Here is a 26,974-nt window from a genome sequence, read left to right as displayed (position 1 = left end):
GTTAATGTTTTAGAGCACAGACTTAAGGTCTTTGCACACTGAGTCAGAAATGTTCATGTGTTTTTTTCATATTTGTCATCCTAAAAATTATCACACATATAAATGTACTGTGGGTACATTTGTACCTTGGCTCTTTTCCCTTTATACATCATACTTTAGATCCATGAACACTTCAGTGAAAATAATAAAGTATGCGGACGACACAACCATTGTAGGCCTCATCTCAGACAATGATGAAACACAGTACCGCATGGTGGTGGACACAGCTGTAAATTGGTGTTCGAACAATGACCTCCAGCTCAACACAGCCAAAACCCAGGAATTCATTGTTGAATTTAGACGTAGGCCATTTCCTAAAACACCAATACAAATAAATGGCAATTCAATCACCATCACTGACTCCTTCAAATTCCTAGGAACACTCATTAGCAATAATCTGAAGTGGGAAACTAACACTAATCAAATCATTGCAAAGGCTCAACAAAGACTTTACTTTCTCAGACAGCTTAACAAATACCGGATCAGACATCAGCTCCTTGTTCTGTTCTATTCCGCTATCATCGAGTCCATCATTAAATCATCAATAACAGTATGGTATGGTAGCACAGATAGCCAAACTAGGAAAAAACTACAGCAGACTGTCAACAAAGCATCCAAGATCATAGGGAAACCACTGCCTTCAGTCAATTCCCTCTATACATATCGGATTGTAAAGCGGGCAAAGAAAATTATCTCTTACACCTCACATCCAGCGAACCACCTTTTTCAGCTCCTTCCTTCAGGGAGGCGCTACAGGTCACTATCTACCAAGACCAAACGCCTTTTCCCCATATATCCATCAGGACTCTGAACTCTTCTCTTTAGTTTAGTTTTTTTCTCTCATACACGAGCATGGTCATGTACCCACTGTATCTTGTATTGTTACATGTTGTAAAGTGTATTGTCTATTTGTTGTTTGTAATGTATGATGATGTAGAGCTTAAACATACTGTACTGAAAAAAAAATTCCACCGGCATTGTCGTGTGGCTAAAATGAACAATCATAAACAATCTAAATGATGAGCATAAATCAATTTGTTGCGAATAAAAACAATGCAAAACAGTTAAAATTGAGTCTTCAGGCAGTGAGGATTTTGATTCCCTCTCTCTTCTTAAAAAGAGCACTAGAAAGGAAGATTGCATAGAGAGGAAGGAGAGCTCCCCCTCCTTATCAAGGAGCTGCGGGATTATCCCGAGGGATTCAAAGTTTACTTCAGGATGTCAGTGGCTCAGTTTGATGCTTTGCTAGTGATGATACTGGAACCTGATATTGTTATATATTGACACTTTGTTTTTCATGCAGTGCTTTGTGCAAGATCATCTTGTCAGACACAATTTTGGATTTTGGCGTTCACTTGTATGGTGGCTATGAATTTTCAAAAAACCTTTCAAAATGCTTGCTAAGGAATGCAAAAAAAGCAGAAAATATGATCCAAATAGTGGATCAGTTTACCTGATCCAAATAGTTTTATGACAGACAAAAGTTTTTGGAGGCAGTGTGTAAACATGTTTGACACAACGTGAGGTTGCATTTATTAACTTGACTATCAGTTTGCAAGGATCTTTACGTTTGATCTCTTTTCAAACAAGACACTTGGTAGATTATTGCTGAAGTGAAAAAAAAAAGTTTTAAAAAGTGAGCTTAAAAAAAAATCACAAAAATACAATAAAAAAAAAAGATAACTTAAAGCCATATCTAAACAAGTTAAGTTTGACATAAAAAAAAAAAATGCTTTTACTAAAATTTTGTTTGGGTGCAGGACCAGACTTCCACTAGAAAAAAAAACAAACAAACAAAAAAAAACTACTATGTCCCCCATTAGTTTACAATGTGCTTATTTTGACTGCAGTAAAAAAGATTATTATTGTATACATAAAGATTAAAAAAATGCATAATTATAGGATCGATAAGTTATGACAACATATGTTCTTAAGTTAATTTCACTCATCAAAATAAGTTAAGCTATTTAAACTTTAATTTAAGTTATACAAGATTCAACTCAAAATTGTAAGTCAGTTCAATGTAAATTGTAATATAGTGAGTTAAAATGACTTAAACTTAATTTAAGGCAGCAACTGAATTTAAGTTAATTTAAAATAGATGGACATTTTTTATTGTGTGTTTGTACGAGGTGGCTAATTCGTACAGATTTGTAGGACCTCACTCATCTGAATTTCGAAGCTCTTTCTAAACCATTCTGCCATGGCACAAACGCAACTGGTTTTTAACTCTTTCCCTGCCAAACGCGGAATTTTCCCTTATTTGTGAGAAAACGCTTCCTGGCCAAAAACGGAATTTTCTGGGTTTCCATTTTTTTTACTGTCAGACACTAGGGGGCGCTATTACACATAAAACACGCGAGTAAGACGCAGTAAAACGAGCAATTGTATGTAAGCAGATGCATATGAAAAATGACATGATCATCAACATTAAAATTCATATAAATCAAAACTGCCTAATGTTATGAAATGTGGACCCAGGACGATCGACAGGACTGTGCAAACATTATGGGTGTTGATGGACTCGATCTACTCCATCCGTGTTTGATCATCGTTCTGAATCTGATCTGAAGGCATTTTTTGACAAAAAAGTGATTTTCTCACTTTTTTGTTCAAAATGTTGCTTTTTTATTAAACGTACCCATATTCAAGTGTTGATTAAAAAAAGGAATGCTAAAAGCTAGAATAAAACTGTTTTTTTTTTTTTTTTTTTTAAGAAGAGGGTCAGCTCTTTCTTTTGATATATTGCATGCTCAGATATTCTTAAAACAAACTATTCTATGGGCTATAACATTTTGGTGAAAATGGTCTGGCAATTTTATTTTATTTTATTTTATTTTATTTATTTTATTTTATTTTATTATTTTTTACGCTGGCGGGGAAAGAGTTAAAGGGAATGGGAATCATGTTTGTAATTTATTTTTGTATTTTTTTATTGTATTTTTATTTTATTTGTTGTGTTCACAAAGCTAGTGCCAAAACCTTTACCAAGTTCCGTACCATTCCGATAAAGTAAAAACATTCTTGGAAAAACAAATCAACAAAAATCAGTCAAAACTGACAGAAGGGCACCAGAGGATAAATGAGCTTTTTTGAGCTTGACAGCATCAAACCCCATTGTACATCATGTACTATGTAGACAATAGTGTGCCTTCTTTATAAAAACTAAGTCCATGCCAGTCTGTTTGTTTTTATTGTTTGCACATTGGACTCATGGACAAATTGGACAAAATCTACAAAACATATTCTCAGAAGTCAGAATGCATAGAAAAAATAGAAGAAGAAGAAGAAGAAGAAGAAGAGAAAGTGTTTTTGAAAATGCAGAATGCCAGTGTGGTGTTTGACACCATATTATTCAAACAATGTGAATGATACATTTCAGGGGAATATAATTATAAATAGTTTTCTTATTTACCCACACTGACTATTTACCCACACCATCCATTCAGTTGGTGCCAAAATAAAATCCAGTTCAACCTGACAGGATATGTTTGACAAATGAAGAGTAATTGATGCAGCCATTGGCGTCCTCTTGTCCAGCCATCAGTCGATCCACCTCGTCCTCTGTCATCCGCTCGCCCAGCGTGGCCAGGACGTGGCGTAGCTCGGCCCCCATGATGGTTCCATTGCCCTCCTTGTCAAAAACCCTCAGTCCTTCCACAAAATCCTCAAAGTTGCCCTGATCCTTTGAGCGGGAGATATGCTGCAGCATCGGCAAGAAGGTCTCAAAGTCCACGAGCTTGGAGTTCATTTCCTCCGCTCTGGGTTTTCCCAGGACCTTCAGCACATCAGCGTTGGTTGGATTCTGGCCCAAAGCTCGCATCACGTCCCCACACTGGGCGTATGTTATCTTCATCTCTCCTTTCGGTGTGCGGTCGAACAGCTGAAATGCCTCTTTGAACTCTTCGATCTGGTCCGCGGTGAACTCCAGCGTGATGGATTTGGGATCGAATGGGGGTTCTACGGGGACTTCGGGCTCTGGCGGTGGAGCCGGTTTGGGGGCTGCTGGAGTCGGAGCGGCATCTTTCTTGGGTTCTGGCTTCTTGGGTTCTGGCTTCTTGGGCTCGACTTTCTTGGGAGCCATGATGCTGATGTGAAGAGTCTCCTGGATGAGCGGGGAGAGTCAGAAACAGCGACCGGATGGCAGGGAGCAGCTCAGGGCAGATTGTCTGTTAAAGCTTTTATATCATTTGACCCCAGGGAGGAGAGATGGGCCTGACAAGCAGGTCTTATAACACACTATAAAAGGAAGAAATCCAAAATAGACCTGGGCGGCAGTTGCGTCAACAATGAGCTATTGTTCCCAGCTGCCACTGATAGTGACAGAGAGACTCCTATCAAAGCCCTTCCTGCTGCTCTGGGTTTACACAGACTCAACAACTCATTCATGAGCAATGCTTGTATTAACAACCAGCCATCCGAGCGCTCTCAACACTGAACCTGATTTCTGAAACATCGGATATGTGTCAGGATGTGTTCCCACGTTTAGATATTATCACTGTTGTTCTCGACTCCTGAAATCAAATCTAGGATAGGTGTTTCATTCAGTCACTTATAAAAATGATTTGTTGATGAAGTAAATAATACTGAAAAATAACAAATGTAATTTACATGAAAAAGATAGTAATAAACTATATTAGTACTCAGTTCAAGCTTGTGGAAATTAAAGCGTAAACATCAACGTTATACAATTATGTAAAACTACTTTTTCTTATACAGGTGTTCCCATCATTCACTGGGGTTTGAATAATTCATAAGGTTGATTTTATCTGTTTTCCAGCTGTATTTACACTGTCTTATCATTGCTTTTGTTGTTAGGTTTAGTAACTTGCCATTTTTTTGACATTCAGAGTTCATATTCTACTCTAAATGACACATTCATACTCAAAAACGATCCATCAAATGTTACCGTCACTGTGTGTTGTATTCTCTATGTGCAGGTGACATGCTATTTCTATTACATGGAGTCTACACAATATCTATGGTATTATTTTAGTTATTATCTTAGTTGTTGTAAGTGAAGTGTGTGCTTTAAATTGTGGCTTAATTCAGTGTTTATTGTCAGAGTAAAACGTTTTTTAAAAGCAAACTTCAGCTAAGTAGAATTTACTCAACCTTTTACTGGCTAAGTCAAAATTATCTTACTTATTTTACTTAATTTAGTTAAATAGAGTTTACTTAATCTTGTATGTGAGATTTACTTAAAAATATGCATACAAAAACATGCAAAAGAATGTTAAGTACATTTTACTTATTGTTATTTTCAGTGTGTAAGTCATTCTTCATTTTACATGTAAGCTTTTCTTAATAATTGCATGTGTATTGTCTGCTTTAATCTGAGGATCAACTCCAGGCCAAATATAAGCACATCGAGTATTTTGCGGGAAGCCGTTTCAGACCCGAGATATAAGAAGGAACCCCACAATGTGTTTGCTTTGGCTATCTGAGTTTATACAAGCAGAGAAGGCTCTTACTCGTTTGGGATGTATCTAGTCTGTTGTAGACAGAGCTTCAGACTGATGGCAGAAGGTCTGGACTCTATCACAGCTTTCATTGGTCGAGGACATTTGACTGACATGTAACACAACCAATCACAGTTCGCTTTGTTTGTTCGCAAAATGTAAAGTCAATGACAATTGAATAACAGACCGGCGTGCATCTAAAAATGATTCATTCATGAACGTTTTTTGAAGTTTACTGCAACAAGAGAGACGAGAACTTCACATACTTTTTAAAATCCAGCGTTTAGTTGATCCTGGTTAGCACTCATTTTCTCAGTTGTGAAAATGATGAGGCTCTTCTTCAATGAGGGGGTTTGGAGTCATGGCTTTTGTGTTAAAGAATGCACCACACACGTCACACAGACATCCTGTATAATTTAACCAATCATTTAGAAGATGCATACAGTTTTCATTTTTTGAGACTCAAGCAATCAAGCAGTTGAGATTTGCTATATGTGACAATGGGCCAAAAAGCGAGTCATTATGTTTTCATCCATATGTCATAAAGCTGGATTAACAAGCTTTCTGTTGATGTATGGTTTGTTAGGACAATATTTGGCTGAGATACAACTGTTTGAAATTCTAGAATCTGAGGGTGCAAAAAAATCGTTAAAAGTTAAAAGTTTTAGCATATGTGTTGTTGTTTTTTTTGTTTTTTGTTTTTACGTGAGTGTATTGTGTGTATGCAGGTGAATTTGGATGATACTGCAACTGAATCAGACTTTGATATCATACACATTATGCACATCAACTTGTTGTGCATAAAGGGCCATCCTGCACCTTTTTCATGGAAAGAACCCGGTTAAATTATGTTTACTTGATTACATGCGTTTGTTGAGTAACGCGGACAGTGTTTGACCCACCGCTGAGATAAAGAGCTGCTCACACACAGGCCATGTTTGTGCTTAGATTAGATCAGATCACGCTGCTTTCCGTCCTTTGAGCAAACACCTCAAGCAATCAAATATTTTTCAGTATAAAAGCATGACGGAGTGCAGAGGGCAGATGGATGTCTGAGAGGCGTGTCGAAATCAGATTCATTGCTACAGATGTTTGCGTATTCCTTGAAGGCACATTTCATTCGAGGCTTATGGATGGATATGACATCAAACAACATATGACATGAGAGTGTGGAAATCCTTTCAGTGCATTTTCCTAAGAAATATGAGCATATTTAGAAAGATGTAGTATCACATTTAAATGCCATATGTTCTATCATATGCATTACTGTGAAACCGCATTAGAGGAGATCGGCTGGAAGAGCAGCACTGAATATTAAAGGGAGGGCTCTGCAATTTTCTCCCTCCTTAACAACAATTCATAGTGACAAAGGTAACAAAAAGTACATATTAAACCGTGAGCATTTTTGGTCATTTCACAAAAGTTTCATAGCCCCAAATTCTTGTATGCATACCTGAATATGCAATATGACCAAAAAAAAAAAAAGATAAAAAGAACCCTTTAAAACAAACAACAACAACAACAACAACAACAACAACAACAACAACAAATTTAGTCTAGTCTAGCTTTATGGATTCATATTTTATCAAGTTTCATTAAAAAGCAAGATTTTGATTTTTAATTTTAAATACTATGGTAGTCAATGGTTCCCCTCTCTCTGATTTGTTACAAACTTTCTTATTTTAAATATCTTATTTTGTGTTCAGCAGAAGAAAGAAACTCATACAGGTTTAAAACAACATAAGGCTGATTAAATGACGACAGAATTTTCTTTTTTGTGTGAACTATCCCTTTAAGTCAACTCCAATTTTCAATATATTAGATTGACTGAACACATATTAAGTTGTGACAAAATGAGACATGTTTAAGTAAAGTGGACATAACTTAAATGTCTGTGAACAACCTGAATCTTTTTGTTTGCTCATATTAATAATGCACCCTTCAAATAACACAAACAATTCTGCACTATTGACTTTAGAGCAGGTGTGTGTTGGTCAGTGGTCAGTGGTTTTCAGTTCCTCTCAATAGCAACGCTCCAGCAATGCTCCTGAACACTCCTGGTTTTCAGACTAGACGCCCATGGGGGAACAGATATGTTAGTGCATTTGATATTTAAACAACGAGGAGCTGGACGTGAAGATGAGAACTGCGTTGGGTTGAGACTAAAACACTTGCGTTGCACCTGACGTCAGGTGTATGATAGGGTCCTACGTCTGGATCAGATTCAGAAAGATGATCAAAACACTGACTGAGTCCATCAAAGCTTCACAGTCCTGTACCTCGTTCATTCAGTAACATTAAGCAGTTTTGATTTATATGCCATTTAATGTTAATAATCACATTATTTTACATATGCATCTTACCTATGATATCACTTGTCTATGCTTCTTCTTCGCTTGTGTTCTGATCAGGAGATACTGAACTCTTTCAGAAGATACATTATACGGTTTACTAGCGTAAACATGGAAACCTCTGTCAATGGCGAGTAAAGAGTTAAAATAGCCTGTGCGACTTACGCACCTTATCTATTTTGTCAGACATCTGTCATTGCATGGAAAAGACCTACAAGAAGGTTCTTACTTTTATGTTCCATAAAATAAATTATGATAATAGCATCATTGAGGTTGCAGCAACATGAAGATGAGTGTAAATATAGAGGGAGCTGGAATAGTCTCTTAAGAGCATCCAGCAGCACTTCATCTGTAACTGCCAATCTATATTCTTCTCAACAAAGTCACCTCTAATATCAGATAATGTTGGCACACATTTGCTTTCATCAAAATGCAAAACCGCATTCAGATGTACAACAATGCCAACAGCGAGAGTGCTGATAGCGACCAAATGTGTGTTATGTAAACGGGTAGACTTTCCCCTGTGCTCTCCAACTTAAAGGCTTCATAAATATTTATTTGCTGATGGGAGAACCGCACTTCTTTGTTCACATGGAAATGATTCAGTGTGCCTCTAGAATGAGATGACAAAGCTTGATGGAAATGCATCGAGAGCCGCTGAGTGTCCTTCTGAATCTTCTCTTCATTGGGCGGAAGGTTAATCAATGTGCGGTGGAGCACGTCTACTGTAGAGCGCAATGAACGGGAAAATGTGCTGCGAGCAGGAAATCATTCTAATCAACTTAAACTGCGGTGCAAAGATCTGGTGGACGCAAAGTTCTGAACGTTTCTTTTGGAAACTCTTTTTGCTGAATGCTATATCTGAGCTGTAAATATAATCACACCTGACAAAAGGTAAATGCACACAAACATAGCTCTCGGTTACACAATCCCTGCTGAGTTTTGCTTGCTCCACAACAACGTTTTTTTTATTGTGTGGATACTCTTCACAGAATGAGGTATTTGAAAAATAAATATTAACCTCATAGTGCACAGCCCCCATCTTGGCAAGTGTGGCATACATTACATGGCAAACAAATGGTGGCTGCCCATAAGTCATTCTGAAAAGAAACATAACCAATATATATGTATTTACTTGAGAGTTTACAGTTCAAGACTCGGAATTACTGAGATATGTATACGTATATGTATATATATATACACTGTAAAAAATTATTTAGAAAAAAAGTTACCTGGTTGCCTTAAAATTTTGAGTTCATTGAAATTAAAATTTTGAGTTAATACAATGAACATTTTTTGAGATTCGACAACCTTTATTAAAATATTATTAAAAGATTTTATAAGCATATTGGGTAATTGTGTGTGTTTTATTTCTGATGACGCAGTGAAACATGCCAAATAGTGCTGTTTTTATGATTTATCAAATGTTTTATGTGGTTCAGATACCATAATATTTTGAGTTTCTATTTATTAAACAAATTTCATTCATTGTATACACTCAAATTTTGAATTTCAATAAACTCAAAATTTTAAGGCAACCAGGTTACTTACTTTTTTAAGTTAAACCAACAAAAACCAACATTTTTTTTACAGTATATATATATATATATATATATATATATATATATATATATATATATATATATATATATATATATATATATATATATATATATATATATATATATATATATATATATAAGTATATTATATTTTTAAGATTATATTTTTAAATCTACTGTGAAAAAAAAAAAAAAACGATGTGGCTGTAGTGTAGAAACTTCGAAACATAATGAAGTGAAATGAAACATTAAACAAGTCCATGATGTGAGTTTTTGGAGAAGGCTAATAAGATGCTAATAAATATTGTATTGCCCTGTAAACTCCCATTTACAGTCTATTGTCTAATGTATGGCGAGGAAACTGCCACATTCACGTGTCTATTGTTCTCACTCCACAAACCTTGCTGCTCATAAGTCATTCTGAGTAGAAACATAACCAATATATCAAGACTCAGAATGACTCTTGATTTTTAAATCAATATTAATGTAGAAACTTAGAAACACAATGGAGCTATGAAATTCCTGCTCATGTTTCAGTTCAAATCTGAGGATGTTATCTTAAAAATAATATGAATTAAGAAAAATGTATAAGTCCATGACGTGAGTTTTTAGATTTTTAGATAAGACGCTAATAAAATATTGTATTGTAAACACACATTTGCATTCTATTGTCTAATGCAGGGGTTTTCAAACTGGGGTCCGGGGGCCCCCGGGGGTCCTCCAGAAGGTTCTAAGGGGTCCCCAGAAAAAAATGTTTGATAATTAAAAGATAAAGCAAAAATTGATAAAGTCTACTGGCCAATCTAACTGTTTAATTTCTAAACGTTTCTCAACTTGTTTACCTTTCAGAATTGTATATGTTTGCTTTGTATCTTGCTAGTGATTTTTTCTCACTATAGTCCATTTTATCATGCTCACTGGGTTCATAAAGCAGAATTCTTAATGCGGTACACAATCTGCTTACAAGTACATACATTTATTGTGAAAGTTGCTTATACAAGTCATTTTTAATTGAACACCTTCGTCAGGTTTATACGTCCAACATTAAGTATATCCAATTTAAAAATGGAAACAATGTTGTATTTAAAATGTCATACTTACAATTTATCTAACAGTTTAAATGTTTTTCTATACATAAAAATATATTGATGGATTTAAGGGGGTCCCCCATAAAGGTGCATCATATATGCCGGTCCTTGGCATCGTAAAGTTTGAAAACCCTTGGTCTGATGTATGATGAGGAAACTACTCCATTCACGTTTCTATTGTTCTCACTTAACAAACCTTCCCTAACTTTGACTTAATGTTCATTATTATTTTGTTTGTATTCAGGCATTATTAGCCTTGTTTATGTAATTTATGGCTGTGTTCATAGCTGTCATGTGACACTCACAATCGCATTAAATCAGAATTGCACTCTACTTTTAGGTTTTCTACAATTTGAGCCAAAATTTACGATTTATGTATTTGAATTGCGTACAAAACATATATTCATTTGGATTGACTAGTTTTAACATAATCTAATAAAATTAATTAAATGATGAATATGTGTCAGTCTTACATACATTAAACTGATTAGATTTCTGTAACAAACTGAATGTGCTTTAAATACACTATCAGGTTAATATATTTATCATCAGTTATTGTATTTGTATTTTTCTCGTGCATTTTAACTCATTTAATATTGCGTATTCAACAGGTAGACATTTTTTAAACATGTTCCTACTTTGTAACCAAAGAGACTGAACATATGTGTGCTGATTCTAATCTATTTCAATCAACCCGATCACACATAAATGCGTATAAATAGTACGAGTGTGCAATGTCGTGGAATGTATACGCCAAAACTCATTTTGGCGTGCATATGATACGCTGTTTTTCGCGTGCATATGATATGCACTTTATGGCGTATATATGACGCACTCTCTTGGGTAGGTTTAGGGTGGTGGGGTGGGGGGTTCGTATGTATAATACGCCATAAAATACGTATCATATGCACGCAAAAAACAGCGTATCATATGCACGCCATAATGAGTTTTGGCGTATACATTCCACGACATTGCACACTCGTACTATTTATACGCATTTTTCGTGAGATCCGGCTGTATACAAATGTCTTCATTTGTGTTCTGAACATGAACAAACACCTTATGTGATTGGAGGAACCTGAGAGTGAGTAAATTAACACAGCTTTTTCATTTTTAGGTGAACTATTCCATAAACTTGTTTTCAAATTGTCCATTTTATTGCAGTGAATCCTTTTGAATGAGCTGTGCAAACTAATAAACTTTATAACTTTTTAAATTGTATATTGGTCGAATTAGAATCGGGGAAGATTGATTACCTCTTGGTTAACTGCTAGTTAGTCAAACTAGTTCTTAAGACACAGTTTTATGCAACAGGTCAACTTCAGGTCTCGATTTCATCTGAAGTCAATACACTGTAGGACTGTGTGGGGGAAGACTGGAATCAATACCGTTGTGTCTGATGTTTTCATGGATATTGTCATGTCAATACAACCTCTTGACATGAATGCCCCGGATCAATGACCTCTGACCTTCTGTGCTCTCACCTATAACAATGCCTCCATCACTATTGATATACTACACATTCTAATAATGGCTGCACGGTCATAACCTCTGCTTTCCTCTCATACATTAGTTTCTGCGTAATCCAATTGGTAAGTGATGAATTAATGAACCTGCTCTATTTCGTCTAAGAGCAAAGGCATGAGGATGAGACCGATTTGAAGTGCTAATCTATTGCAGCAACTATCATTTTTTGCACACCATGCAATTCATCATTTGTGACGGAGGCAGTCAAACCGTTGCCTAACATAATTGCGTTATTCATTTACCTCCGCCCTTATTGATCACACTGGTCCGTCTCAATTGCTCACCCAGAGAAACAGGATATCTGTGCTTAAGGGTTAAGAGTGTAATGTTGGCCGTCCTTACCTTCGAGGTCAGCAGAGGCGGCTCAACAGCTTGTCTATGGTTAAACTGTGACTTTGTGTCAATGTTGAGTGTGAGCTAGTGGACACACTAGTTTGGAAACCTAGTGAGAATCAATGGTGGCCAGTAACCTCGTGTTTCCTTTTAAGATACTCAGTTTTGTCTAAATTCTGCAATTTTTAATAAATTAGAGGGTGAGTTGAGAGAAATATTTGTGTTATGTATATTTATGCGTATTGTGTGTTGTCACGTTCTCAACAACAAGCTCATATCAGAGTCTATTCAACTGTGTATCAACACTTCCACAAGGTTTTTGGAACAGAGCTTATAGACTGCAGGAACAGTAATTAAAGTAATTAAAGGCTCTTTAGTTTATTTATAAACAGCAGATTTTACTAAATGCCTTAATAATCATTTTATTTGCAAAACAAAAAGCTAGAGCGAGCAGGGAAACAATGCTTTATTTCCCCCTTCAGCTTTCCACCGAAATGATTTCCATCGCTCAGGAGTGTGTTTCCCAAAAGCCTTGTTAGTGGACTTTGATCACAAGTTTTATTGAATCGTGTTGGTAGTAGTGATGTTCTGTTCTTGAACGAATCGTTCTTTTGAGCTGGTAAGAAAAGGAGTATAACTTTGTAACATATGCATTGACAGATGACTTTATTTGAATGTTTCCTTGGTATAACCTGACAATGGGTGCGTTTACATGCACACCAGTAAGCCGATAACTCCAAAAAATCAGCTTATTGAAATAACCAGTTTTCCCCGTTTACAAGCAAACCAGTAAACGGACAACGCAAGTAAACCGCGTTTACATGACTATTTATAAACCGGGTTATTTCCACAGTGCCGTCAAAAATAATAATGTCCGCATATCTGACTCTGAGTTTTTCAAATGTTACGTCAGTTGTGATGTTAAATAAAGCGTGCGCCGTGTCAGTGGGAGATTTACAGCTCATATGATCCCTTATGCAGTTCTGCAGCGTTTAGACTGAACCTCTTCTACTACTGCTGCATGAGATGAGAACACCTCTCTACAATGTTCTGGGTCTTAAACGAGTCTGTGTTTGTGATATATGTCCTTATTTCATGCAAAACGCTCGCTCGCTCTGTCTGGATGCGTTTAAATTTGCTCTAAATTTGTGTTTTTGTCACCTATCACACATGCGCACTTTAATAAGCCGACAGAAAGCAGGTCAATGTGTTTACATGCAGCGCAAAATCGAAGTAAGACGACCTGTCTCGACCGGTTTATGCTTACGCCGTTTATGATCTTCCTCCGATAAAAGAAAACGGGTTACCGCATTTACATGACCATGATCATTGTCGGCTTATTAGGCATAATCGGCTTAAGAACGAGCATGCAAACACACCCACTGAGAAATGCATAGTGACGTCACTGCTCGATGACGTCAGAAACCTATGAATCTGCTTTTTGAACTGGTTAATTAAGCTGAACTTTCCGAAAATAAATGGTTTGCAGAAATGAATCAGACTTTGATGTGTAAGATCTGGTTTTACTTGAGCCCCTTTCACACTGCGATTCCGGCAAATACACGGATAATGCGACCCGGCATTTGTTCCCGGGCCGCTAGATTTGGTCCATTCACACTGCCAGCAAAATGCCGTAATATGTGCGCTTTCACACACAACGCTTAACGGTCCCGGGTCGAGTTGACACGTGACATCCTGATGTGGGCGCGGATAGTAAGGAGCTCCGTGGTCTCGACTTGTGTCCAGTTTGCGCACATTTCTGCTTGTTTAATTTTAGTTTCTTTTGTATACGAACACTCTCTGCGTTTAAAACACCGACGAGCTCTTCTGGCACTGCAGGGTTGTGTTATTGAAAAAAACAAGCTCTAGGAGTCGCACGATAACTACGTACACGTTGCGGCATTAGTTTCAGCTTTTGTTTACACAGCGCTCGTCCCGGGTCGAATACCGCAATGTTACTAGGTCCCCGACCTGGGTTCAATTCGGTAATCAATCCCGGGACGTGGTTGCTTTCACACAGAAGGCGACCCGGCAATGCTTCGGGAATATTGCGGGTCCGACGTGCAGTGTGAAAGGGGCTTTGGTAAGACAAAAGCTTAGATCCAACGCCCTGCGATAAAGCAATAAAACTCGCTAATCTGAAGGGAAGATCTCACAGAAAGAGTGTGACTGCCCTGCCCTTCTCTCATCTCGCATTCCCCTCTCCCTGATTCAAGTCACAGAATGCAAATATACTACAGATGATGTATTTTGTGAATCTATTGTTTTATCCCTTTCATGTTTGATGTCTTTTTAAAGGTCTCGATTAGTAAATTGGTCTCAATTTCACTATTTTCATCATTTTCAGGATAAGAAAGATTGAAATGTTTGAGAATTCTGGGCTTCTCTTTCTCAGGTCTCTTCAAAGATATCTAAAACCTCTCCCCCGAAACCAGGTGTTGCAAATATTTACAATCCTTTGTTCTGGTCTGAGTATTTAAGGAAGGCTAGCAGAGCTGCCATTTGGGAACGTTCACCAGCCAGAACCCCCGTGCCATGTTGTGTTCGTGTCCTGGTGGCACTCACACACATTGTATGTAGTGTGCCAGATATCATGACTCTTTGAAACTATTTTCATATTACTTTGTATGCATATTTTTATGCTGACAGTTGTGTACCATGAATTCGTGTTTGATGACGTTATTTAAGTTCTGTCTGACCCAAATAAACGTCAGTCTTGATTTATCCTGTTTAAGTCAGAAATCATTGGTTTTAGTAGTGTCGCATGAGGAGGGTGTAGGAGTTTCCGCAAATCTTCCTGCCAGGGCAGATTCATACGGACGACCCCATGAACTGGAGCATGGAGCACAGCATGAGGGGCAATCTGATGTCTGACTGTCGCTGTTATTAATAAGTTGCAGTCCCCGTGATTATTGTTCCAGCTACACTTTTTGTTATGAGTAAGCATTTTGTGTCCGTGAGGTAATGTATTTAATTATTAATTTTGCGAAAATCAACGATCTAAATTTCACACACAACTACTTCTTTATTCAGCCATCACTTTATAAACGCAACAAACTTAACGAAACCACATACAATTGGAGTCAGATTCAATTATTAATGGAGTCAGATTAAAAATTCGATGTGAGTGTGTGAGTGTGTGTGGTTGTGTGTGTGTGTGTGTGTGTGTGTGTGTGTGTGTGTGTGTGTGTGTGTGTGTGTGTGTGTGTGTGTGTGTGTGTGTTTTATGCTGTGTCTTATTGATTTTATATATTTTTGTGCTTTTTTCTTGTATTGCTCATTCAATTTTACTAGTTTTTATTGTTTGAATGGAGGCTGGTGAGTATTTATTAATTATTTTTAATTTTTGTGCAGCACTTTGGAAACTGATTGTTGTTTGTTAAATGTGCTATATAAATAAAGTGGATTGGATTGGATTTATGCACAAGTTTAGGCACCTGTCTGAGGCTGCATGATAATTTGCTCAATCTTTTTAAGTAAAGATGTGATATGCGATTCAGTTCCTAGAGAAAGCGTGATTATGCAATGTTTTCCAGACCAAAAATATCAATGTAGCAGTATTGAGTTGTATGAAAATAAAATCAAATGTGACAAATAGGCGGTGCAAAGTTTAGAAGAACAAAGCGTTCCAGGAGAATAACTTGCTCCCTATTGTAAAAGCTGGTGGTGGGTCCATCATGCTATGGTGCTGTGTGGCAAGCACAGGTACTGAAAACCTTGTCAAAGCTGAGGGTCGCATGGATTCCACCCAGTATCAGCAGATTCTTAAGAACAATGTTCAAGAATCAGTCAAGAGGTTAAACTTACGCTAGGGTTGGCTTTTCCAGCAGGACAATGATCCAAAGCATTGCTCCAAATATACCAAAGAATTCATGCACAGACACAGATACAATGTTCTAGTAGGGCCATGCCAGTCCCCAGACTTGAATTTCATCGAGAATCTATGAAATTATTTGAAGCAGGCTGCCAATCGGAAACCATCAAACCTGACTGAACTGGAGACATTTTGCAAGGAAGAATGGTCCAAAATACCTGCAACCAGAATCGAGGGACTTATCAGTGGCTATACGGAGCGACTACAGGCTGTAATTTCAGTAAAAGGGGCTCTACTAAATATTAATGTGATCATTCCATTGGGGTGCCCACATTTTTGCACCTGACTGTTTTTGGTATGACTCAAATTGTATTGTTTCTGTCGATTCAATAAATGTTATTTCAGAACTGAAATGTTATTCTTTGCATAAAGTATAAATTATATCCAAAGGAAGTCGTGGCTTCGAAAGCCCAATAGATTATAAACTGAAATGATGATAATTATCAGGGGTGCCCAAACCTTTGCATAAAACTGTATAGGCTGTTATAAATACAGGCTGTTTTAGAGATATTTTAAGCTTGCAGATAAGGGGTTAACAGGGTCTGCTGACTGTTTATGTTAGTTGAAATTCTTCCATGGACTCCTAACCCAGCAGACAGAATCAGTCCGTCACATTCATGATTGATGACTGTCTATCCAGTGAAACCTCAGTTTTTACTTCTTTTTCCTTCTACAGTCTCTCTCTCTCTCTCTCTCTCTCTCTCTCTCTCTCTCTCTCTCTCTCTCTCTCTCTCTCTCTCTCTCTCTCTCTCTCTCTCTCTTCTCTCTCTCTCTCTCTCTCTCTCTCTCTCTCTCTCTCTCTCTCTCTCTCTCTCTCTCTCTCTCTCTCTCTCTAGTAGTTTCCACAGTCATATGTGACTGTTTTGTCCTGCCAGACACAGAGCTCTTAAGCCCAGAGATAAGCGAAATATGGGTGTGCGAGTCCCCAGCAGGCACTGGATATGAGCCGCGTCGAGAGCAGCTGAGGGCTCAGGAGATCTCAATGGAGAAGAACATCTCTGCTGTTGATGCTGACATTTCCAGTAGGGCGCTGAGGAGCCACGCTCTAATAAAAGAGCGGCTGATCCAGAGACTCAGACACCCGCGAGATCTCTGATGGACGACTGACAGCTGGCCCGCACAAAACCCCTCCAGCCGTCTGGACGTCCAGTAACCCTGCTGGAAACATTCACAGGGATGATACTTTCAGTGTGTCAAGCTACAGGAATTCAATACAAGCTGTTCAACCCTATAAAGCCTACTGTATTATATTTAATACACACATTTCTAAAGCCTTCAAATTATCAGGATGCTAAAAACTTTGATAATTAACCTGTCATACACAATACATATCTTCTGTCGGATGAGTGACGGTTCAGACTTTTTTTTAGCAATTAAAAGCTTTTAGCATAACCGTACAAACCTTCAGCTCGTGTGCTCGTGTCTTTGTGCTGTGATTTTAATCAAGTAAAGGTAAGAATAACTTTGATATCGTTAGTAATATTTATGCTGGACTGAAGCAACTCAGGTTTACTATATATATATATATATAATGAATTGTTATATACATTAACTGTTATATATATAAATAATTGAATATATATTATATATAATGAAATGTTGTTGTTTGAATGGGTCCATTTAACTAGGGTTCAAACAACCCAATTTCTGGGTTTGTACATTTCCAACCCAACTTGGGTTGTTTTTAACCCAGCATTTTTAGTGTTATTATTGTATTGCATTGGATTCAATATTTTAAAAAAAACCAAAGCGATTTGATTATAAAAATAAGCATTTAAATATCATTTTAAGGCATATTATTGACAAATATTGATACTTGTATACATTGTATGTAAGTATCTACTGATATAAAGCTCTCGTATTACAAGCACCAGAATTTCATCTTATTTTTATTTTTTTGGCTATATATCAACTTATTTTTGTCCTTTATTTATTTATTTATTTTTGAAGTATGAACTCCACATTCTCAATATATGAGCACCAGGTGTCATTATTCATTTGCTAAAAATGATACAGATCGCAATGATCTAAATTTATCCTGAATGCACTGAAATGAATCAGACTTCCCAACACTATAAATGAGAGAGAGGGTATTTTAGGGAAGTGTGTTTGATTATTCGGATCCATTTCAATTACAGTGCAATACAATGTGACAAAACCCAGTTGGTGTGATGTTTTGTTGGTCTTCTCGGCTTCTCGTGGGATGAAGTAGCTTGTCACCATCAAAGGTACAGCATTTTAAAAGGAGCTGAGCTTCTGTTGCACAACTAAAGTTAGCACTTAATGTAACTCTGACAGCAGCATTATTGTTAATTTTAATGTGGAAAGTTGCACAGCTTGACTGCAGACACTCAATCTACTGAGAAAATTAGTTCATTTTATTTTTCTAACAAGGAACAATGGGGTGATTTTCACTGTTAAGAAAGTGTCAGATTTCACAGCATATAATCGAAAGATATTAAAAAACATATATAGCGCAACTTTAAGTTCACTCTCCAGATATACTGCAAATTCTCATTTATTTAACACAACAACAAAAACAGTAATAATGTATCCAGGAGTGTGTGTTTTTTTTGTTGTTGTTGTTGTTGTTTTCCACTAATGTGTGTGGAAGCGTCTGCAGGCCTAGTTCTTGATTTATACACCTGTGGCCATGAAGTGATTGAACACCTGAACACTAAAGTGATTTAGAGTGGTGTCCCAATACTGCTGGCAGTATAGTGTAACTGAGATGATACGAAGCACGACAATGCTAATTTGGTGCTTTAGTTTGCAGATTTCATTACATCTAACTTTTTTTCTGTAGCTCAAACAGGGGTGAGTTTCCCAAAAGCATCGTTAGACAACTATGGTCACTAGTTCCGTCATTATCAGTATAGTTCAACCAGTCTGTGTCTCCCGAAACCATCGTTCCAACAAACATTCGCAAACTTGGTTGTAACAACAGCTCTCGACCTGTGGTTAGAAGCAGAGTTTCTTGTTTGCATGACATGTGGACTTACTAAATCCTTATCTTGAGCAAAATAAGCAAGCTGACATTTAATACAATCTATCAATTTTTAGTCCAATCAATACAAATGGCATTTATGTCTTTTAGTTTGTCAAGAGATTTAAAGCACCTTTTTGAAGAGTGCGCATGTGGGACATGCTCTAGTATGTAAGTATCTGGATATAAAGCTAAATAATTAAACAATCTAGCATACATTTGATCTCAAACTAATTAAATAAACAGTAATTGAATGACACTGGCAAAGAAGAGGTACATTTTACCCATTTCTTTTCATTTTTTGCATTCCAGCTATGTTCGGTGTCAGATATGCCTTTAATGGCACAGAAGACAGTTAATAATAACAATAGTATTATTATATACATTTCATAATGATGTCCTCTACAACCCAGACACCCTGTAACAAAGGAAAGTTCCTTAAAGGGGGGGTGAAACACTCAGTTTCAGTCAGTGTCATGTCAATCTTGAGTACCTATAGAGTAGCATTGCATCCTGCATATCTCCGAAAAGTCTTTATTTTTTTAATAATTATATAAGAAAGATGCGCTGTTCCGAGTCTTTCCGAAAAAAGCCGAGCGGGTGGGGGCGTATCGTGTGAGCGGAGCTAAATAATGGCGTGTGCGCGCTGCTGCTATGTTGAGTCGAGTGCGTCGTATAGCTGTGTCAACAGCGGGAAAAAAACTTTATTCAAAATAAAAATATGGCTTTTAATCAGATACAGCCATACATCTATGATCCGGAATCAGACCCAGAGGCTGCAGTTGAACAGGAGCAGCAGCAAAAACGACTAGAGCAGGACGTCTGTATGTGGTACAAGTTATACACTAACTATATAATATGCTTAGCGGCTTGTGTTATTTACATATTTATACTTGAATTATATCGTCGTATTTTTGTCTTTGAAGGTGTACATGTGGGAAGTGCAGTTGTGCACGTGTGTTTGTGTGTTTACGCGTGGTTTGTGTAGACAGTAAGCGGACTAAAAAAAACACAGACATTTGAAGCAGTCTCACTCACCCTTCTAACGTTGGGACTGCTCCATCATTCAGCATTAGGCGATTGGGAAAATCCGGCGTCGAGCTGGGCCTTGTTTATGAAACAGTCGGCACCGAAATGCAGCGAACAGATATAAACATTCGCGCAACTCAGTTGCTGATCCGGAAAAGCAAATTCCATCCACTGTTGCCTTAACGCAGGGTTTTTGGCAAATCTGTGCAGGACTGTCTTGGTCTGGCAACCAAAAACGCACTTTTTTGGTGACATTGTTATGTGCACATCACCTGTCCAGCATCCTACGAGCCAGCGCTTTGATGGGCGTAGGCTGTTACTTTCGCTCTCTCCCTCTCTCTCTCTCACGCTCTTCCGGTAGAATTGTCCGTAAGGCCCATACAAGGAAATTCCGCCCCCATTAACGTCAAAGGGGACGCATGATCGCAAAAAACTTGCCGAAACTTATGACTAACCGGAAGTAGTATTTTTGACAAAGAAATACTCCCATCAAACGTCCACCTTAACTTTTGAAACTTTGTCTATGTTTAGTATGGGATTCCAAGTCTTTAACAGTGTAAAAAGATCAGTATGCATGAAACAGCATTTTACCCCCCCTTTAAAAAATAAGTTTAGTCAACTTGAAAATTTTATTTATACTAAGTAAACACTTGTAGATTTAAGTAGAAAAAAACTTAAAATTTGAAGGCAGCAAAAATACTTTTTTAAGTTTAATTATTTTATTTATTTTGAGTAAAACATGTAAGATTATTTTGTGAGGCTTGCTTAATACTCTCTTTTACAAAAAACTAAAAAAACTAAAACAAAAGCTTGGATTACATTTTAATTTAACAATGGCCAAGGAAACAATACTGTTAAAGTGAAGCATTACCAATCAAGAAAACACAATCATCGCCAGAAGATGATGGCGTTTTATTGCACCAAAACAGAATTAAATGCATGCTCATTTCAAAATGAGAAAATATACACAATCCTATTTTTTTTTCTCATTGCACCAGACGGAAGGACTCGCATTGCTGTCATAATGAACAAATGAGCATAGCTTGAACTGTTTTCCGGACATCTCAAACAACGTAATTAAGTGTGTAAATGATGAATTGGAGCCTCTTACTTGCATTAATACTTTACTTTCTTAATTATGCATGTGAACATTGTGCTGCTCATTTGTATTTTTTGCCATTCCTGTTTCTTCCCTTCATCCTGATTGGAATAATAGAATTTGAAAAATTACAGAAATGAAAGTGCATTTCACAGTCTACTGAAGCAAGACAAGCCATTTGAAATTAATCAAAGCATAATGCCGTTTACAATGTGGTAAAGCGGCGCTGCGGGTGGAAATGAGGCGGACTGCTTCCCGCCACACCGCATCTCATGCTTGTGTCTCTATCTCTGAGTCCTGATCCATTCCACTTTAAAGGCAAATGTAATTCTGGGAGCTTGGTAAGTGGAAGCTTCTTTGTATCACGGTTTATAGTTCTGTCGGGGCTTGTTTGGAGTATTTCAGAAAAGCACAAATTTCAGTCTGGTATTGATCCATTGAGCTGGAGTGGATCTTAAAGTTGATCATGTTCCAGAGGTTTTCTTCACACTCAACAAACCTCTGTGACTCGTGCTACAGACCTCGAGTCTGCAGCAACCTTTATTTACGGATTGGTTACAACAAAAATAATCGTGATTTTAATGGTAAATGACTGTAAAAATGCTAAGGTTAAAAACTGGTTAACAGAAAGATTCCGTACTATATACAGAATAACTGTAAAAGGTCTAACCATACATTTAAATAACAGTGTTTGGAAATTTAAAATAACAAGTCGTGTAATTTACAGGGAAAACCCTTAAATTTACATTCCCAGAATTCCCTGCCTGACACTTCACATTTGGTTTTTTTTTTTTTTTTTTTAAATAACTGTTTCTTCTTTTCTTTTTTTTTATCAGTTTTTTTTCTGTAAGGGTTTTATGCTACGTTAAATGTTGTTAAATTCATGTTTATTGTATTCTTAAATGTCGTGTGTGTTACCGTATTGTTGTTTAGTGTTTGTGTGAATGACACTGTGCACCTTCTATATATGAGTATTGTCCTCCTCAAAGCTTTGATTGGTCATGTGACTCTCATCTTCACTGTGATTGGTGGTTTTCAGTATAAGGTACATAACAGATATTAATGTTTCAATAGGTTGGATATTTACCATTAGTTCAGTTAATACATTTTTTACTTAAACCTGTAAAATCTAAAATTTTGCAACCATATATTTTTTACAGTGAAGTTATGGCAACCACTGCTGCTGTTTTTTTTTACTGTTCATTTTATGAGATTTATTTATTTTACATTGTACATGTTAGTGGTTATTATGGGCTGAAATCTACCTACCTACACTCTAAAAAAATTCTGAGTAAAAAACAACCCAATGTTGGGTAAAATATAGACTAACCCAGCAGTTTGGTTGTTTTTAACCCAGCGATTGGGTTGTATTAAGCAAATATTTAACCCAACCACAGGATCAAAACAACCCAATCGCTGGGTTAAAATAACCTAGTTGCTGGGTTAGTCCATATTTGACCCAACATTGGGTTAAAACAACCCAGCATGTGTTAGAGTGTACATACTTTAGCAAAACATTACACACAATTCACTGCATTTTCAATCTGACATGAACATCTAGCGGCAGTAAACAGATTTTATTTTTTTGAACACAAATGCAGATTAAAGTGGGAGATTATTAATTAATAAAGGCTTATTTTCACACGTGCCTTGCACAATACTATGTTATAAGCTCAAAACACTTTTAATATGTATGATGACCATAATGCATGATTGAACACACATTTTTGTGGTTTGCATCACATAATCAGCTCCGTATGTTAAGTCATGTAGTAAACTTGCTCGAAAGCTCACCTGGTACAACATTACCCGTGATGTGAAGCGCTCGGCTTCTGAGAAACACCAGTCACAATAAAAGAGCTGAACGACTGAACGAACCAGCTAAAATAGCACGGTTGCTTCAGCAAACTAGCAAGCATAGTATAATTTTTTTGTACTACTGTTATTGTGTCACAGAATATTGTTTTAAGAGTTTGTAGGTGAGAATGTAGTTATTTAGACCCCAAATATGTGACTCATATACAACCCCAAATCAGAAAAAGTTGGGACAGTTTGGAAAACGCAAATAAAAAAAGAAAGTAGTGAAGAAATTTACTTTGACTTGTATTTCATTGCAGACAATATGAACACAAAATATTTCATGTTTTGTCTGGTCAACTTCATGTCATTTGTAAATATGCATCCTTTCCTGTCATTCAGACCTGCAACAAATTTCAAAAAAAGTTGGGACAGGAGCAATTTAGGGCTAGTAATGAGGTAAAAGGGTTAAATAATGATGTGATTTGAAACAGGTGATGTCAACAGGTGATTGAAATTATGATTTGGTACAAAAGCAGCATCCAAGAAAGATCTAATCCTTTAGGAGCAAAGTTGGGCTGAGGATCGCCAGTTTGCCAACAAATACGTGAGAAAATTATTGAAATGTTTAAAAACAATGTTCCTCAAAGAAAGATAGGAAGAGATTTGGATATTTCACATTCAACAGTGCATAACATAATTACAAGATTCAAGGAATCTGGAGGAATTTCAGTGCGTAAAGGACAAGGCCGCAAGCCTAAGCTGAACAACCGTGATCTCCGATCCCTCAGGCGGCACTGCATCAAGAATCGTCATTCATCTAGAAGCACTTGGGCTCTGGACTACTTTGGCAAACCTTTGTCAAGTACCACAATACGTAGTTACATCCACAAATGCCAGTTAAAACTGTACTGTGCCAAAAGGAAGCCTTATGTTAACAGTGTCCAGAAGCGCCGTCGACTTCTCTGGGCTCGAGGCATCTGGGATGGACCATCACACAGTGGAAATATGTACTGTGGTCAGATGAATCAGTATTTCAGGTATTTTTTGGGAGAAATGGACGCCGTGTGCTCCGGACCAAAGAAGAAAAGGATCATCCAGACTGTTACCAGCAACAAGTCCAAAAGCCAGGGTCTGTCATGGTATGGGGTTGTGTCAGTGCCCTTGGCAAAGGTAACTTGCACTTCTGTGAAGGCACCATTAATGCTGAAAAGTACATAGAGATTTTGGAGCATAATATGCTGCCTTCAAGAAGATATCTTTTCCAGGGATGTCCACATTCTGCACACATTACAAAGTCCTGGCTGCGGAGGAAGAGGGTACGGGTACTTGACTGGCCTGCCTGCAGTCCCGACCTGTCTCCAATAGAGAATGTGTGGCGCATTTTGAAGCGCAAAATGCGACAACGGAGACCCCGTACTGTTGCCCACCTTAAGACTTGTTTGCTGGAAGAATGGGACAAAATTACACCTGAAACACGTCATCACTTGGTGTCTTCAGTCCCTAAACGTCTTTTAAGTGTTGTGAAAAGGAATGGCAACATTACAAAGTGGTAAATGCTTTACTGTCCCAACTTTTTTTGAAATGTGTTGCAGGTCTGAATGACAGGAAAGGATGCATATTTACAAATGACATGAAGTTGACCAGACAAAACATGAAATATTTTGTGTTCATATTGTGTGCACTGAAATACACGTCAAAGTAACTTTAGAAATCACTTATTTTTTATTTTATTTGCACATTCCATACTGTCCCAACTTTTTCTGATTTGGGGTTGTATAACCATAGTGCCTGTTGTACAGTTTGTTCAGACGCGTTCACAGATATGAGCTCCAGACGGTAAGCGGCCATTCAGCGCTCATGTACCCGCAGAGAACATCTTCATCTCAGACAGTCCTGAGGGAACTTACTGCTGGCTCTTACTAACAGTGGTTAAACATTCAAACGCTCAACACACTCCAGTTTATGGTTAAGAGGAGACTGAGTGAAGAAGCCAATCAGAATATGCGGATGATTAGGAGGCCATGATGGACAGATATCAATGGGAAAATGTGGCCAGGATGCCGTGGTTACACCCCTACTCTTTACCGAAGGACATCTTGGGATTTTTAATGACCACAGAGAGTCAGGACCTCAGTTTAACGTCTCTCTTTGACAGAATAGTGTCCCCATCTCTATACTGGGGAATCAGGACCCACACAGATCACAGGGTGAGCGCCCCCTGCTGGCCTCACTAACTCCTCTACCAGCAGAAGCCTAGTTTTCCCAGTTGGTCTCCCATCCAGGACATGACCAGCCTCAACCCTGCTTAGCTTCCGTGGGAAACCAGTCTTGGGCTACAGGGTGATATGGCTGCTGGTGTTTGATTGTGTTATTTGATATTGTATGTTATAATAGCTATTCACTGAAAAAGAAGGAAAACACACATTGTCCAATTTACATAATCTTATTATTTGCAATCTCTTCTAAACATGATTTCTTGGCTTTCAATTAATGTAATTCTCTTAAATGTGCAATCTACTAGATTACATTATTTGGGGTTAATGTGAACCAATCAAGTACTCGAACATGATTTTTGCTGAAACTGTTGTTCCCAGCATGCTTTGCGTGGGACTTGACGAAAAGAGTAAAAAATTTGAATGTAAGTGTTATTTTATGTGTTTTTTGGGCAAAATTAGATAAGGGGGAGACTTTATATTGTTTAATAGTGTTTAATGTTTAATTATGTTTGAATAATTAGAATCATTCGAATTATACTGGGTTACCGTAGTGGAGAAGAGCGGAGGGATTGCTTATACTGTGGACTGAGAATTTCATACACAGCACTTGACATGTTCATGATGTGCTATTGCTGCTAACAGAATGTAAGTTAACTTGTGCAGCGTTATAAATCAGTCAAGTGACCACCGAAATATACTAAAAACAAAAAAATCTTTAATCAAAAGTGATTTGATTAAAGAGGCACGGCCATAGGGGGGGTCAGGAGTCTTGGGGCGTCTTGGCTTCAGCCACCTCCCCCCCATAAAAATAAATAAAAAATAATCCATTGTCGAATTCTGGGGTGTCAGGGTGGGTTTGTGGGCCGAGGTGGGCTCGAGGGCTTGAGCGGTTTCATGGGCCGGAGCAGGCTCGTTGAAGGCCGGAGCGGGCTTGTGGATGCCTGAAGCCAGGAGATCTGAAGTCCAGGAGATCTGAAGCGGCGACATCAAAGTTCCCAAAGTCTATCAGCCACCGCTCCCGTGGCTCTGGTGTGGCCATCATAGCCAGAATCGAGGGCTTTGCGGTGGCACTCCTCCTTGGCCGTTTGGGCTTTGGGGCAGGCAGGGCTACAACGGAAGGCCCACTGGAGGGACAGGCGGAGAAAATTGGCTGTGGGTGAACTGGCCAGGCCGTGTGTTACTCTGATGGGACTGGACTAGGAAGACACACATTCTCAGGTTCTTCTACAATTTTGAAATCAGAACAATTTAGGAACAAAATCAGATTGATTGTCTTGACTTGGGAATAGGAACAGGCAGGTTTCAGGAAACAAATGGTGTCCTCATCCAGACCCATCAGGAAAACTGTGTTGAGAGGTGCATTTGGCTAGTTCACCAGATAAGTGAGCTCAGAGAATTCCTCCATATACCTCTTCTGTGGGTTACCGTTCTGCCGAAGGCCACATAGGCGATCCCCCGCCGCGTAGACTTCAGCTGGGCACACGGGAGAGATTGGGGTTAGGAGGAGGCCCATCTCAAAAATGGAAATCCTGGCAGTTGGGTCTGGTCTTCTGTTACGGGTGTGTGGTGCAGCAGAGATGAGGAGATCCAGGACTTCCAAACAGACAG

The 26,974-nt window shown here is 37.9% G+C and overlaps 1 pseudogene; it reads right to left on the bottom strand.

Annotated features, from left to right (window-relative positions):
- Positions 1-3,220: 3,220 nt before the first annotated feature.
- LOC137071692 (myosin light chain 4 pseudogene) lies at positions 3,221-4,173 on the bottom strand (annotated as a pseudogene).
- Positions 4,174-26,974: the final 22,801 nt, after the last annotated feature.

This window comes from Pseudorasbora parva, chromosome 3, assembly GCF_024679245.1.
Source record: "Pseudorasbora parva isolate DD20220531a chromosome 3, ASM2467924v1, whole genome shotgun sequence".
Taxonomy (NCBI): domain Eukaryota; kingdom Metazoa; phylum Chordata; class Actinopteri; order Cypriniformes; family Gobionidae; genus Pseudorasbora; species Pseudorasbora parva.
The sequence above is the reverse complement of the archived record's forward strand: the minus strand, read 5'-3'. Positions and strand labels throughout refer to the sequence as shown.